The sequence below is a fragment of the Crinia signifera genome, chromosome 2 (assembly GCF_055691185.1).
Source record: "Crinia signifera chromosome 2, ASM5569118v1, whole genome shotgun sequence".
Classification (NCBI taxonomy): Eukaryota; Metazoa; Chordata; class Amphibia; order Anura; family Myobatrachidae; genus Crinia; species Crinia signifera.
In genome coordinates, this window is record NC_139218.1 from 230,030,453 (window position 1) to 230,047,716 (window position 17,264).

General features: G+C 44.3%; 1 protein-coding gene across 5 annotated transcripts in view; it reads right to left on the bottom strand.

Annotated features, from left to right (window-relative positions):
- RPH3AL (rabphilin 3A like (without C2 domains)) overlaps positions 1-17,264 on the bottom strand; it is a 233,984-nt gene that overhangs the window by 166,437 nt on the left and 50,283 nt on the right. The window lies entirely within an intron of this gene.

Consider the following 17,264-nt stretch of genomic DNA (forward strand, 5'->3'; position numbering starts at 1 on the left):
AACTGGCTATAGCTTTTCTAAGCTAAAGGTTACTTAGAGGTCCAATGCTTTGACAGTTTTCATTGGACCCAGGCAGCGGATGATATACTGTATGCAGACAGGAAATTTCTTTTACATATATACAAAACATAATTCTCGATCACAGTATCTTTGTGTGTACTCTTTATAACACATCCAACAATACAAGTCCAGATATTTTCATGCATGCAGCAGAGTTGCAAAAAACACTAAATGAACATTAGCATTAAGATTGCAGTGAAAATTTGTTCTCAAAACCATGTGCTCTGCAGGGGGGGGGGGGGGGGGGGCAGATGTAACATGTAATGGGCGGGATGTTCTAACATCCGCCCCTCTTCGCCGCCTACATAATTATCGCATATGCTCTAACATATGCGATTATTATGGCAACGTACAGCTCTTGCGTTAAGAGCTGTCCTCTGCGGGGGAGAGTCAGCGGGTCCCGGCGGCTACCCCCTCCCTCCCTTACCCAGCACTGCTGCTGCTGCGCAGGGCTCTCCTACTCCCTGCACCCGGATCTTAGTGCAGGGAGGAGGAGGTCATAGGTCCAGGCAGCACTGTGTTGCCCGGACACAGGTGAGGGGGGGGGGGTGTCGGTGCAGCGGGGGTCAGTGCGGGGTGGCGGTGGGTCATGGTAGAAGCCCACAGGCTTCTATGGGGCATCGCCAGATTTTTCTGCCGATGCCCCTCACCACGGTAACCTGGCGGGGGATGTTTAGAGCATCCCAAAATGCGGTAAAACCCCTGATAATGGAGTTTTTAATGCATTTTTAGTTTAGAGAATCTACCCCATAGAGAGAGTTAGATTTGGATGAGGGTTTTTTTCTGTGCAGGGTAAATACTGGCTGCATTATTTTTATACTGCAGTTTAGATTTCAGTTTCAACACACCAAACCCAAATTTAACTCTCTGCACAGGTTACATCTGCCCCATGTGCAGTGCACATGGTTTTTCCCATTATGAGAACAAATTTGTACTGCGATAAGATCTGAATAAGGGCCAATGTGCAGTGGCTGTTTTTACCAATGAGCTGCAGTCCATCAGGTGAAATCCGCCACGGTCTTTGCTTAAGTGAAGCCAGATGCAGTCTGTGAGACTGCTCTGGCTTCAATGTGACTGGCAGTGACTTCCTTTTGGAAGTCCGACACCTGCCAGTCACTCAAGGCAGTCCCATTGGGAGGTGCCTCTCTGTGCGCATAATACTGCGCCTGCACCGCACCAGTGCAGGGGACTGGCAGCCAGGACCAGCAGGTGAAAGGAGCGCAGCAGCAAGGGGGGGGATGCATTGCAGCAGCCCCCCTCCTCCAAAATGGTAAGAGCCGTATGTGTATATCTGAATCAGGCCCAATTGTTACGGTTGTAAAAATATATTTATTTGGAGCTTGATTAGTCAATACATCTTCAGACAGGCTACCCATTATCAGAGGAAGCTTCTGATCCCTTGCTGGCAGCCTCTATGCTCCTCATTTACAGACATTTTCTGTATGTGCAGAATCAAAGCAAGCAGTAATGCAATACATAGGACTGTATGACTAAACTTGTTAGCTGGACAGTTACTTATGTCTTTGCACTATAAGCAACTTTTTAAAAACTATAATTATGGGTGTATATTTGGTAAGTAAAGTTATAACAATAAAAAAAAGTTGCAGGACAAATTTGTTCTCAAAATGGGCAAAACCGTGTTGCACTGCAGGTGGGACAAATTTAACATGTGCAGAGAGTTAGATTTGGGTGAGGTCATTTGTTTCTGTGCATAATAAATACTGGTTGCTTAATTTTTACACTGCAATTTAGATTTCAGTTTGAACACACCCCACGCAAATCTAAAGGCCCATACATGGGGCGACTTCAGCCCCACGCTGAGCTAAATAGTTTAGCTCAGATCACTCAGCACACATTGCTGACATACATGCTATGATGAGAACACTGGCGAGCTTGACTTCATGCAGTCAAAATCTAGTCAGATCTAGTCTGGCCATGGCAACGTGCTGGACCACACATCACTATCACTCAGGGTCATACACACGGAGTGATCCATGCAAGATTTCTAAGCAATCTATTCAGATATAGGGCTTAAATCCCATGTGTATGGGCCTTAACTCTGCACATTCCAACTGCCCTACCTGTTGCAATGCACATGGTTCTGTAAATTTTTACATACTGAATTAGGCCCTTGCCCACCAGAGACATTCACAATGTCAATAGCACATGTCATGGGATGAGTGTTGGTGGGGATGCCAGTAGTCAAAATACTGACCACACACCATACGCTAAGTTACTGCTAGTATATCCCTGCTCTTAAATCTGTCCTACTCCTGTTGCAACCACACAGCCATGTCCAGAAAATCGCTGCCTGTCTTAAGGGTCTTATTAAAGCTGCTACTAGAATTAAAGATGTTGGGACGTGCATAGACTGAAATGGGAGACTGGCAGTGCGTATGCAAATGCCCTGCATTTCCTGGGCGTACCCACGAAAATGCTGTGTGCACCCAAGAAAATGCTGGGCAGTGGCGTAGCTAAGTTTTGGGCGACCCCCCCGCTGTTAGGAGGGGGGCGCCCCCCCCCCCCCGTCGCCGCCCCGCCGAGCACCCCTACCCTGCCGCCCATGCAAACCCCCCCTCAATCCCCCACAGCCTTAAATATCGCGCTGGTCCCGGCGGCTCCGTTCTTCTGCTGAGGACCACCAGAAAATGGCCGCCCCCATACAGCAGACAGTTTCAGAGAACTGTGTGCTATATGGGGGCGGCCATTTTGTGGTGGTCCTCAGCAGAAGAACGGAGCCGCCGGGACCAGCGCGATAGGTAAGTCTGCGGGGGATTGAGGGGGGGTTTAACTATAGCACCGCAGCCCCCGGTGCCCCCACATGCACAGCGCCCCCCCCCCCCCGCGGCGGCGGGGGCTGTGGTGCTATAGTTACGCCCCTGATGCTGGGCATACCCATGCGAACGCGGGCATGCACCCGGCTTCTGGGGGTGGGTGGCTAACATCACAGGATGTCACAGGAACTGCGGCTCCAAGTTCTTGGAACAGGATACCACCAGTCTAAGGGCCATACTCAATGCGGTTGGCAAGGTTCGCAGCTTCGCTGTTTTAGTGGCCGCATACGCCCTTTCCGCATCACTGCAAAAACCCAGCGACGGGAAATGGGAAATGGTGTGTGCAGGGGGTCAGTTGAATACTAACCGTGCAAGCTGTGACAGCGAGCAGTCAGCACTGCCCGCTGTCACAGCTTGCAAAAGTCATTGAATATACCCCTAAGTCAGCAGAGACTGACTTAGATTTGTGAGCACTAGAGAAATCATTAGATGGTCGGCACCCATCGAATAATTTAAGGCCTGCACGCTCCCCTGCGAATGGATGTTTATGCAAACCATCTATTTGCAGTGTGGAGGAGATATTCACTGGGTGGCAGGGGGACGGGCATTCACACAGCCAGCAGGTGGCATTTAAAGGCTCGATAAGCAGCGAACTACTGCTGCTTAGTGAGCCAACAGTATGACCCCCAGTGTGTATACACTGGGATCTAGTGGATAGTAATTAGGTCAACATTCAATAGGTCAACACATAAAACAGGCTGATAAGAAATGGTTGATATGAGTTTTTCATATTTTTTTTGTTCTTACTTCACGATCCAAGCGGGCATAGAGTTAGACTGTTCCACTTTCAAAATCATAGTTCATTAAATTTGACATCTAGTTACAGCTGAACAGGTAGAACAGGAAGCTGAAATAATGTACAGTGTCTAACAATTGTCTGTACTGGCAATATAAAGATTCGTCCGTGTCACTCCACAGGTATGGGTGGGTGGGAGAGCTTAGGATGTGCTGGGTGATGCATCCTAAAGCTGAACTCACGGTGCATCGACTCTCCCCTTGCAGCCATGTGATAGGGACCTGGGGATTCTCCTGCTCTACCCCATGACAAAGGATGCAAAGAACTGCGGGAAACTTACCTCTGCTGCTGGCGTCCCTGCTACTCTGATCCAGGTCCTCTGCTGATGAAACAAGGGGGGTGCCGGGAGATGCGGCGAGGGCCGCCAAGTCACTCCACTGGGGGGTCATGAGGCGGCGGCCGCTGAATTGCTCCAGGGGGAAGGGGGGAGTTGCGGCCGCTCACCTCCACCCAGGGGGGCTGCTCCAAACTGGCGCCCTCCAGTGGCCTGGCTAAATGACAGCACTGCAGCAGAGGACAACCTAACATAGCTAGGAAGCCCTACTCACATTGCTATCTGTGTAGGGCCCATAAGTCTTTGTTGAAGAAAGACTGTTCCACTTTCAAAATCATAGGTCATTGCTAAATTTGACATCTAGTTATAGCTGAACAGGTAGAACAGGAAGCTGAAATAATGTACAGTGTCTAACAAGCAGTGCTGCCTTTGTTATTGGCATGCAAGTAAAGTTACCCACACGCAGAACTAAAAAAAAAAATTCGCAAATGTAAGCGATGTTTGGTAGTAAAGTAGAAAAGGGAAAGTAAATTTACACCTCTGCTAAATGTTTACCATAAATACTATATTGTATGCATAAATGTTAGCATTACTATTACTATTTTTTTTTTATAATCATAAATTTTTTGAGACCAAATGATATACATGGACAAGTGATGAGCATGACAAATTAACAAACAAATAAAGGTATGGTAATAGGAAATGGTTACAATTGTAATAATAGCTTCCATCATAATCTAGGTTTAGTCTGATTGAATGACAGTTTGAATGCGAAAATCCAACATACTGAAGAATACCTGTGGTATAGTGATCCAATGCAAAAGCAGTGAATGAAGATGACTCAGAAATCAATTGAATGTGTAACAAATAGAAAGTTCACCGTATATGTAACATAGGAAGGTGAATTTGCAGAGAAGAACAATATTGATGGCGCTTGACTCTGTAGTGTAATCTTTGAATTCAATGTTGATCAGACGTATTAAAATAAGAATGTATAAAACACCGTGTGAGATATCTCAAATTAATAAAAGCTGAATTTTCACAGTAGGAGAATGGTAGTGATGCGTACCGTACTCACAAATGAAGGGGTATATTAACTCCTATAAAGGTTTCTTTTTTGGTGCGTCTGCTGATTTTGTGTTCCCACCAGAATGTCCCCCGTTGTAGGTTTGTAAAAAAAGGAAAAGGACCGTAAGACGTGTGGTAATCAAAATCCAATCAACCAGAAGGATGGGGGAACCAATGAGGCGTACCAAACTCACTAGAAAGCATGCACTGCTGTGTATATAAAAAGGTATCTTTATATCAGAATCACCCAGATTGAGGTTATTCTATTTTCTGTGATAATGCGTACCGTACTTACGATACATAAAGTGGTGGTCCTCCTATAACGGTATCTTTAGTGGGCGGTCTCCTCTAAATGTTCCAATAAACTTGCTCATATCACGAGCAGTACATGAAAACAGAGATGGAGGCCGTCTTAGCACTAACAAAGCTTTAATATTTTGACACACATTTTTAAGATAAAATTGGATGAAAGTAAATACCTGAAGAATTACCCTACAGAGGTAAGGTCATCTGCAAAAGAAAATTTGAGCTCAGTCACTCTGTTTCCCAACGCGTTTCGACAGCCACTGCTGTCTTTTTCAAGGCTACAGAGTGACGGACACTGTGCCTGGTTTTATACCATACTGGGTGAGCAGTTTCCAGGATACGGTTGCGTACTTCCGGTTACCGTAATTGGTACCGGTTTGATGCTAATAATAAGCTTAATCTATGCCAATATCATGTCGCTACATGAGCGCTTTATTCAAGATAATAAATAACTTTTTATGTAAAAGTGCGGCTACTCCAAAGGTGGAGAACGGCGTTACCATTCATCTCCTTCCGGTCTTTGAGACGCACGGAAGCAACGTGTCTCCAGCTTAGTGGAACGCAAGCTCCGTCCAGAACTCGCCGATTATAGTAGCATCCGGCTTGCAGGATTATGTGTATGTGGGGTAGGCGGAGTTATCATCCGTCCTATCATATCTCTATGTTTGAACTGCACGGAAGTAACTTGTGGGTTTTTGGAGCGCAAGATGCATATCTCAAAGAAAATCATCAAAGGTTAAAATTTGTATAGTAATCCAGACTTAAGGCCCCCATACACTATGCAATTTTGGGACGATTTCATCCGATTTCACTTTGGGCCGATAACCGGGTGAAATCGGCCCAAAATCGCAGTTGTGTGACATCTGATCCGATCCGATGCGCGGTCCCATGCGCATCGGACCGGATCAGGGAGGTCGGACGGTCAGTACATACGATCACGTCCGACCTCCCTGTATGCTATGCATATGCCTGCCCACCTGACAGGCATATGCATGTAGACTGACCGGGAGCAGCACGGCGGGCAGCGGGTCCCTGAGCACACTGACCTGGCCAGGTCAGTGTGCTCAGGGACCCGCTGACCGCCGTGCTGCTCCCGGTCAGTCTGCATGCATATGCACAAATAAAAAGACAATTGGTAGTGACTTATGACAAAAACCACTTGAATTCAAACTCATGGCTGAGTCCATTGGGTACTAATGTCTGTAGGAGACACCTGAGTTTTGGGAGCAGTATCCACTCTGGCATTCTATACACTTCTTAGTAAAGTGGATAAAATGCTGAGGTAATTACAGTGACTCTGCATGCCTTAATGATGCAATTGTAAGCTAATAGGGTAATTTTAGCACCATCCCTATGCAAATGTTCGAAAATTGCGGCTGGTCCCCGCTAGAGGGTGAACCTAGTGGATCAATTAGTCTGGTCCCGACCCCCCTCACAACCCACCTGCTTCTCTCTGGATGTCTATCAGAGAGGGTGAAAACAAAGTCAGAAAGAGGGAAAACAAAGTAGGCACTTGTGATATCAGTGAAATGATTGCGTACATAGGTAAGTCTTGAGTATTTCTGAAGGATTCTAGAGTGGAGGCCTCTCAAATTGTGTGGAGAAAATAGTACCATAAAGCTGAAAGATCAACCCCCAAACAAATTCAACAAGAATCTAGTTACTGCTAATAGTCCAACTTCATATTGGACCATTAGTCGTGCGTGACCGTAATTAATCAGAAACTGCTTCAAGTACTTCGGACCCGGATCATGTAGGACTTTGAAAGTGAGTAAACTAATCTTGAAAAGGATTAGACATGTTGCAGGAAGCCAGTGAAGCATACCTACAGACCTTCCAGCTGCCCTATGCGGGAGGGGGCAGTCAGATCATTGGCTCCATGAGAAATGCCTTCCCTTATGGGATTTTTGAGAGCTTCCCAGCTGATCTGGCAGATTAGGCAAGTATGCAATGAAGGGAGTAGATAATGGGTGTTATGTGGCTGTAATGGGTCAGGTTGGTTAATAGCTGCATTTTTTTACTATCTGCAAGGTATAGGGCATTGTATCAGTCAACGCATGTGGATATAAATGCATGTATGACTTTAGGCAGAGCTTCAGAGGGACTTGTGTGCTTGATTCTAATTCTCTCTGCACAAGTTACATTGGCCCCACCTGCAGTGCACATGGTTTTGTCCATCTAAGAAAGAATTTGCCAGAAAGAGTGAACCAGAATAAGGCCCTATGTTTCTCAGGTGAAAGCATCAGGATTTCTTGGTGATAACTGCAGCCAAATGTAATAGCCTCCGAGTTCGGCGATCGCATGGGATGTCGGCTAAACTCAGAGGTTATTTTTAAAGGGGCAATTATTTACATCGCATTGTTCAGGGGGAGTACAGGCCCTGGAAGCAGCACATGCTGTTGCTGCCAGAGCAGTGGTAGCATCGGCTGAGCTCACAGCAGCTAGGTAACAAAGCGCCAACCTCTGCTAAGCAGGTAATGCAGGCCAATGGCCTGAAGCAAGTTGCCAGTAACCAGTCAGCTCAATCTCGCCACGCATCTCCTGCTACATGGGGTATTGAGGCCAGATGTAAGAGGAAACATCTGTACACTGTCAGCATCAGATAAAACTATATATTCAGAATGACAAATGATTAACTTTATAACTCATTACATGTTTCTAGTAAATCCCTGTGATATAGTTTTCAATACAAGATGCGTCCACATACATCTTGGCTTTTTTTCTCAATTTGTCACAACATGTAAAACACGGCTTAGCTGTTTTTCCAAATGTAGCAAGTAGATAGAGTCTAAAAAATTTCTGAAGCAGTAGAACTTGTATAAAGTAATAGATTAGAATTTTTTGAAAAATCACAAAGCGTAACTTTTACAGAGTCCAAGGTGTGCCAAATTGTGCCATACATGGTGCAGTAAAACCAAGATGTACGTGGACACATAATTTAAATGGGAAAAGCATCATAAAGGGTTAATAATGAACAAAGTTAAAGAATGCCCTTTCTGCGCTGTGCCTCAAATAGCAAAAACATGAACATTAGGATTTATTCAAAAACGGTCTAAAAAGGAGACGTTGGCAGATAATGCAATTGGGGCGAATAAATTATGTCACTAAAGGAAAGTGACTTTATTTTGACCATGCTGAATATAAACGAATATCAATATAGCTCTGCTCTAGTACTAGTAAGGTAGGACTCCCCCTTTTTTTAAGTGAAGTCTGTAGAACTGGTCTGCAGTCCCGAACTTGGACCCAACCAACTCCAGGGGATGTGAGTCGACCCTCCAACAGCAAAAAGGTTTTTAATATATAGCATATTTTATGCAATTAAGAATTTCATATTTTGCATCTTTTATGTATGTCCAAATAAAAACCTTTAAAGACAAAGATACCTTGATGAATGTCTCTCTTCGAGAATAACCGTGAGTACCGGTCCGCCAACCAAAGATACCTTGATACAAATATTATAACGTGTTTTCATGTGAGGTAGGCCAAACAACAGAACCCTCTCACCCAATTGAACATTAAAGAAACCCAGATAGGCTTCACCTCGCTACATAAATGTGTAAGTGAGGTAGGAACCTTCCGTCATCTGGGACAAAAAGAAAAATTTTGTCTAAATTGTTGAACCTTTCCTAATCATTTTCCCTGCAAATCTCTTGTCTTCACATATTCAATGAGGACACACCTACAGAACATAGGAAAAGAATAAACAGGGACAGGACCAAGATCTCAAGCTAAGTATTCAAGACCTCTATGATTAAGTTGGTATAGCGCCATCATAGTCACTAACCCCTCTCTTCTCCCAATGAAATTATTGTGTGGGGACTTTAAGGAATAGTCCCTATTGTGACAGTGAGGCAGCATAATACCATAAGCAGTGCCCAAAAACCACCCACCCACCTTTCTACTCTAGTACTGTAGTTTATGTCCTCAATAATTATGCTGGTCACTGTTCTTCTTTTGGCCTTTTCCATTGACCTCCTCCCTCACACACAATCTCGGCCACTCCCATGACCTTGTTTTCTTCCATCTACTGTATGTGCTGCTTTCTATGGCCACTATCTCCGCATCTCCTGCACCACTCTCCACCCTAAAAACTAACATCACCAGGTTGACCAGATACAGATGACCTAGATGGTTATGGTATATTAGATCTACAATGTCTAGGTCTACAGTTATAAGGTCGACCATTATTGGTCGGCAGTCAAAAGGTCGACATGGTCAAAAGGTCGACATGGGGTTTTCATGGTTTTTTAGGTGTCTATGTCGACATAGGTCGGTATGGACACCGTCTAAGTGTACACTACGCTCACCATGCGTCGGACACCCCATTATATTCTCCCACCATGCCATAGTGGATAGTAGGTTATGAAATACCACCTGTCGACACATGTCGGCTCAATAATTAAAAAACTCATGTTTATCCTGTCCACCTTTTGACTGTCGACCAATAGTTGTCTACCTTTTGACTGTCAACCTATACACTGTAGATCTAATGACAGCATACCAACCTAGACAGACATTATCTGAACACACGCTAATTGGGTACATGTTACTGATTTTTTTTCTATTAGACCCCTTGCATCAGCAGCTGTATTGCGAGTTTTTGTGTTACTTGCCTAATGTATTTTACTGTTCCTTGTATTGTATCGTTTTACCCTGTATAGTCTTATTAGGATTTGTGTACTACTCCATTGTTAGAAGATGAGCAGGATCTGTACTGTCCATGCACTACTTACCCATACCTCCCAACTGTCACGATTTTGGAGGGACAGTCACGATTTTCGGGTCCTGTCCCGCTGTCCCACCCGCGGCAGGCATTGTCCCGCTGCGGGGGGGTGACAGTTGGGAGACCCCCAATCTAGTAGAATAGACGCTGTGCGCATGCGCACAGCGTCTATTCTCGTATGAAAATGAGGTCGCGGCTAATTAGCATAAGCCGCGCCCTCATTTGCATATGCCCCGCCCCCTTTTCGGGCGCTCGCGCATCCCTATTTCATACAGACAGAAGTTGGGAGGTATGCTTACCATTTCCCAAAGCTGCAGCCAGATTGGTCAGGTTGTGGCCATTTGAGGGCAGGGATGGCCAATGTTCCCAAAAAATGAGAGCATTTTCTGGGACAGCTGAGGCCATGGTCTGTATCTTGACTACAGTGCTGGCAAGGCCAATCTAAGTAGCCGATGTTTTCAGAGTGATCTTATGCTGCATCTTAGGACACAACAGCAGAACATCGAGAATGAACTCTACAACTTAGAATAAAGTAAAGCTGAGGAGCTTCCCATAATTTTAGGCAAAAATATTAAGTTGCAAAGTTTACGGTTATTGAAATAGGCATTGTGAATAGTTTGTCCTGGATATATGTATACATTGTGTCAGTAATATGGAGCTCAGGACGTGAGGCCCCATGGGTTCGTGTGGTTCGGTTGCTTTCGGGCATCATACTGTAGCACTTAATCTAGCACTTAAACTCTTTTTTACTAATGTAACACTTTTTAACACCCAAATTACTTCTCACCTATGTAACACTTAACGCTTTACTAATGCAACACCATTTAACTCTAATCGCTATTTCTCAGTAGTGTTATGCCATAGGGCGGTTGGGTTGGGTTGTGCTGGTCTGGAGAAAAATTAGGGGAGGGGGGGTCCTGTGCTCTGAATTTGAGCCTTAGAAAATGTTAGGGAACCACATTATGAGGGCACCTGGTCGAAGTAATGTAGGTTGCCTATATTTCTGCCCAAAATTGTCCTCTTTTCTTGTGCATGGCACTACAAGTCTCACCATGGTTGCATCTCTCATTGTGCTAAGAATATGCCCAGCCACCCCCCTCATATTTACACAAGAGGACTCCTGTTTCATATTGTTGCTGCATACAAAAGTCCATTGCTGTCAGCTATAAACAAGAGGTATTTGACAATCTGAAAACAGAATGCATACTAAACTTCCTCCATATATCAATTTTGAACAAGGAAACGCAATATCGAATATTATTTATTAACTAGAGATTCTTGAATTTTGTTTACGACAAGCACCCCAGTACTGCTTTTGTGTGCACCGACTTTTGTGAACACTGGACCTTACTGTCAAAATAAATAAAGACAAAGGAAGCGTGGTCTGGTCTAATTTCCCAGGACCTGAAAAGCTAACCTTCCTGTATGTATTTATTTACAGTTTCTTATATAGCGCAGCATATTCTGTTGCGCTTTACAAAAGGGAAAGCTCATGACCAAAGGGATCTTCTGATTCCCCGCTCCCCATTACTGCATTTATCCTTCTAAACATTTCTGTGTATGAGTGGCCTAATAGACAGCAGTAAAAATGATATAAAATAAATCCCTCCTTACCACTGACTTCTCACTTGGACAAGTTCTTAATGGAGCCGCTGATCCAGAGTTATATTTTCTGGGGCCCAATTTATCAACAATGTTAAAAAAAGGCCCCTAAGAGTCTAAGGGCCTGATTCAGACCTACTTGCTAGGCTGCATGTTTTTGGAGCCTAGTCAGCAGGTTAACACCACCCTGCAACACGCACGCCCCCCTGGTGGCCGAGCCCAAGTGCAGGGCTGCAAATGTATGTGTACATGTACAAAAAGGGTTAAAAGGTCGAAATGAATTTTTTTTTTTAATTGAGCCGACATGTGCCAACAGGCGGTATTTCATGCCCTACCATCCACTACATCGTGGAAAGAGAATATAATAGTGTGCCGAGCTCAGCGAGCCATGCAAGGGGACGCGGTACACTTAGACGGTGTCCATACCGACCTATGTTGACATAGACACCCAAAAAAAATTAGTCATGTTGACCTTTTAACCCTGTCGACCTATAGTGGTCAACCTTATGACTGTAGACCTAGACATTGTAGATCTAAAATACCATAATCAAATAGAAGTGTTATTACATTAGCAGCTATTCTCTTTTTGCCTTTCTTTCCTTTGACCAATATACACCTAGATGCATTTACAGATCAGTCCAATATACACTGTTACAGAGCATGCAGACTGCAGGGAATCCTAAAGCTCCATATACACTAGAAGAGTAATATCATTCACAATATCGTCCAGTGTGTGTGCTCAATATTGTTAACGATGCGTGCTCCCGTGCGCCGTAAACAATGATTGATGTCTGCCGCACGCGCAGGTCAATTTGGCTCTATAGCTAAATGACCAGCATGCTTAGCGTATTCCAGTGTTAATTATATCGCCCGCTGCCCTGATCCCCTAGTGTGTATGGGTTTTCAATCCCTTTTCGCATTATTTTAGTATCAACTCAATGCACTAAACTTTTTCATTAAAAGGCTTGTAGATTAGTTTTATTGTGAAAAACTGCTCCAAACCCTTAATTCACATTTTTCTAACCTGATCCCATTTCCTATGCTTAGAGAGAGAAAGATTGCAGTTAATCCTGTGATAATGACCCCAGCTTCAGTTGGAAAATCCCAGGGCTCTTTTGCAAATCCTGGCTTCTGCACCGCTTTACCTCTTCCTAGGCAGGGACAGGGCCAGTGACTCCATGTAATGTTGGCTCCAGCATAGAGTTAAAGACATCTCTAGTGCCCTGTCATAAAAGGAATACACAGGGAGAAGGGACAGGAAAGGATTTCTGCATATATAAGTTAACTCATTGCCTCTCACTGCTGTATTGTTACAACTCCCACTGGGATAACACTGTATGAAAATTGGCTGTACTTCTAGAATCCGTGAATACCCAGAGAAGAGGCAAATATATTGATGGTTTTCACAAGGGACCCCTCAAAGGGGTTTTAGGTTCACTGTACCCTATATGCTGGTAGCAGCCCTATAACTGGATGGAAAAGTCTGGTAGTGTCTAGAGAAATAGAAGTCAGGTTATACAGTAACAGGTGATCAGGCAGGATCAGGTCAGAAATAAGCCAAAGTCAGAACCATGAATTTTATAGAACCAAAAAGGAGCAGATGGAACCCACCAGAACACACGTAATTTTGCAGAGCCCAAGTGCAGGGCTGCAAATGGATGTGTATGCATGTAGCCGCACAGAGGAGAAATCATTCCATGGTTACCTACCATCTATTGATTTCTCCTCCTGTGGCCAGCGCTCACAGCCGCCACATGACCCAGGAATCACTCGACAGCTGCACGTATGGGTGTGAATTTGGAGAGGGATTCGGCCTCACACGCCTGCCACGAGCAGGCAGAGGAACGCCTGCGTTCTCTGGGCCAGTCCAGAGTTTCTATGGGTGCACCCACCATTTTTGTGGGCATGCCCATTAAAAGCAGAGGGTCCACCCCCGGAACACCTCCTGCTTGTCACTCCGACTGTGAGCCACTTGGCAAAGGGAAAAGTTTCTGAAGGTGCTCGCAACCAGGGTCTGCACATGCGCATCACTGGAGAGGCCGAATTAGGACCTGTGTGAACAGGTCTGAATTGGCCCTTGAGCCCTAAGATATGCAAGAACCACTAACTCCTGCTTGGCCAGGCAGAGAGAAGGTAGAAGGCTGAAGCAGTTTCTGTATAGTCGAAGACTGGTACCCACCAGCTGCCCAGCACGCTCTGACATTACCAACCCCTCCCGATGAGTGGGCCCTAAAAACCACACATAAGGCTTATTGGAAAACTTTTTGTGGAAATTGCATATCACTTGAGATTTATGCACATCTGAGGACATCACCCAGCTGCCCATGGAGAACCAATGCCACCAGATCCAGGAATAAAGAGTCAGGCTCCAGAGAACTAGGACATTTATAATGCAAACCAAGTAGTAGCCCCCAATGTGGTTCCTTCCCATAACTAATGTGATGTCCAAATGATGCTACTGTCTTTGCTAATCACTCCTCTGACTACCATTGGCACCATGTTCTGGGTTCACAGTACAGAGAGCATACCGAACAAAATATTTGCAATAGAATCATTGAGTTATGTTGATACTTACATGGCTAGATATCCTAAAAAGCAACAGTATTGTTCTCTAATTCACTCACATCTTGTACATGTACAACCTAGACTTGTACCCACAAACTTTTCCACTTATGGACCACTGAAACATCTTTAAGATAAATCCTACTGTGACAGTCCATCCTGAGTACAGCATCTGGATTCATTTTTCTCATTAATCAGCCTCTCATTGTTGGAATACTTTGCCTTTCCTTATACACATACAGCATAGAATAAAGTCCAATATACTTATATTGACAAATAAAGAACTCAACAACAAGCTTACCATCTTTTGTCCATATATCTCATATGCAATGTAACAGCTTGTTCCAAAAAGAGTATACATAATCTCATTATATAACTTGCTTTATTGTAAATAAAACCATTTGGGACAACTTCTAATCTGGTTAGTGGAGTGGAGACACAATGGTGCAAGAAGGATAGAATGATGTGACTGGAGAGGTCAATATTTTCCTGAGTATGCAGTGGCCATTAGTGCATTTGCCATCGATCAGAAACGAGAGGATCCATTAAAGGTACGAAAAACAGGACGACATACTGTAACAAAAATTGTTCCGAACACCGGAATTTATAGCACACCAGATTACTGAATCCCAGCAGGCTCTCTGCTGCGATTGCTGATCTGTGAGCCTGGAGGTATCAGGGTGGCAGCATTATATATTATGAAAGCAGCTGCCCCTTCTAATAAACTCACTGACGCCCCCCTTTTTTGTCTCAGGGATAGTTCACCCAGTGTCCACATACCACACTGCACAGCTAGATACAGGGACACTCATTGGCAGCCTAAGACTGCTGGAGAAAGATCAATATACACTAAAGAATATTGTCAAATATTTCTCAGAAGGCCCATATTTTAAAATATCCTCTAGTGCGAACCCTTCCCGTCTGCTGAATATGCAGGTCAATTTGGTAATATAGCCTATAGCCCGCATGTTCCACGGGTCCCGATGACAACACTGAACGATATCGCTAGCCGATATCATTCAGTGTGTACACTCAAATTGGCCAACTGTGTCCAATATTATTAACTATATATCGGCTGCTGCCATGATAACCTAGTGTGTATGGAAAATACAGAAATACAGAATCAGCAACTCTTTAGCCTGCCCACACTGCCAGAGTCTATCTTTGAAGATAGAGAGAAGGGGCAGGGCACAGCAGCTGTAATGTCTCAGCTAATGGACGCTTGCCATTCCGCGACCCCAATCCACTCATCTCGGTGCACCCTGACTGCTACCAGCCAGGCTGTTACTACTGTGTTTCTTTGAATGCTTGCAACAGACGAGTTTGTCCGTGACTGCGGCGAAACACAAAAAGATTGTTATAGTCTTACTGTAAATACTGTAATGCACAAATAGAAAGTGAAAACCATAGGGTTGAGGTTACCATCGATTGCAGGAAACCATGTGGTTCTCTGCCATCGATTGTAAAACTGGCATTGGTGGATGACCATCAATGGTAGATGGCCAACCATTGTCTCAAGGATGTTTAGAAGAAATCTTTCCATATTATGTTAATCACAATGATGCAGCTACTGCATTATTATTTTATTTATATAGCACACGCATATTCTGCAGTACTGTACTTTACTGAGAATGTTTGTCCATCAGTTTCTGCAACAATGCAGCTTACAATCTATATTCCATACCACATGCACATATACTAACTAGTGTTAATAGTGACCAGTATTACCAGTCACAATTAACCTGACCAGCATATTATTGGAGCATGGGAGGAAGTTGAAGATCATGGAGGAAACCCACATAAACGCGGGGAGAATATACAAACCAGTAGCGCACGCAGGGGGGGTTTCCGAGTACCCAGAAACCCCCCCAGAAGTCTAAGGGCCCTAGGCTGAAAGCTGAGGATCCCCTCTTTCCATGGATACAAGAATTTTAAAAATCGGCCCTTGGGAACCGCAGATATATGACTTCAAAGCGGTGGTCCCCATCCAAGCCTGTTGATTGCTCTTCCAAATCAGATATTTCAGGTTCTGTCTGACTTAGAGTTTTTCTGAGGGTATATTCCAAAAGCTGGGACTCTCCCCCTTTGATGGACAGTAGTAGTTTGTCTCTACTTTGCCCAGAACCAGAGATATCAGCCTTCCAGCAGCTGGTTACTGCTCCAGCTCCACACACCTGGTATGTAGTTTTATATTCTCATTGGCAGATTGCTCTGCCTCCTGAACTCTGATCCCCTAGTCCCCAGTACCATTTGGTAGGTGGGATTCTCTAGTTTTTAATTCCATTACAATCTAAGAAATCTATTTCCGGGAACTGGAGATATCTGCAGTCAAGCAAGCTGTCCTCCCACCAGAAAATTATGAATAATAAGCCCACTCCACTATACACCCCTCCTATGCGTATTAAACTTCCTCTACCAACCTGGAAGTTATGTATCAGGGCCCCTTCATTCAGCCCAATGCCCCCTTCTCCTACCCCATCTCCCACCATCTGTGAAGTAAAGGGGTAATTAGTGGAAATTACTGATCCAGGCCCTACATGCTGAGCAGTTGATATAATACCCCCTACCACCTGTGGGACATCAAAGCTTCCCCCACCCCTACTGCTGGAGGATCGGTAGGGGCCCCAATATATTGCTATGCCCAGGGGCCTACACTGCTGTTGATGCCCCTGTATGTATATATATATGTATGTATGTATGTATGTATGTATGTATGTATGTATGTATGTATGTATATATATATATATATATATATATATATATATATATATATTTGTTTTTATTATTTATATACATTTGGTCTATCTATAATACTTTAACTGACCCGGCATATACTGGGTCACCTAAGTGTCCATTTCCGTGCTTTGCTCCGCCCCTCTGGAAACCCCCTTCTGAAAATCCTGCGTTTGCCACTGCAAACTACACACAGTTAAGTGGGAATACTGCTCTGATGGGACTAGTTGATTATAGCTCTATGACATAACAATTTCTGTCACATGAACTGAATAGCTTGGGGCAACTGAGTATGTGTGCTTAGCG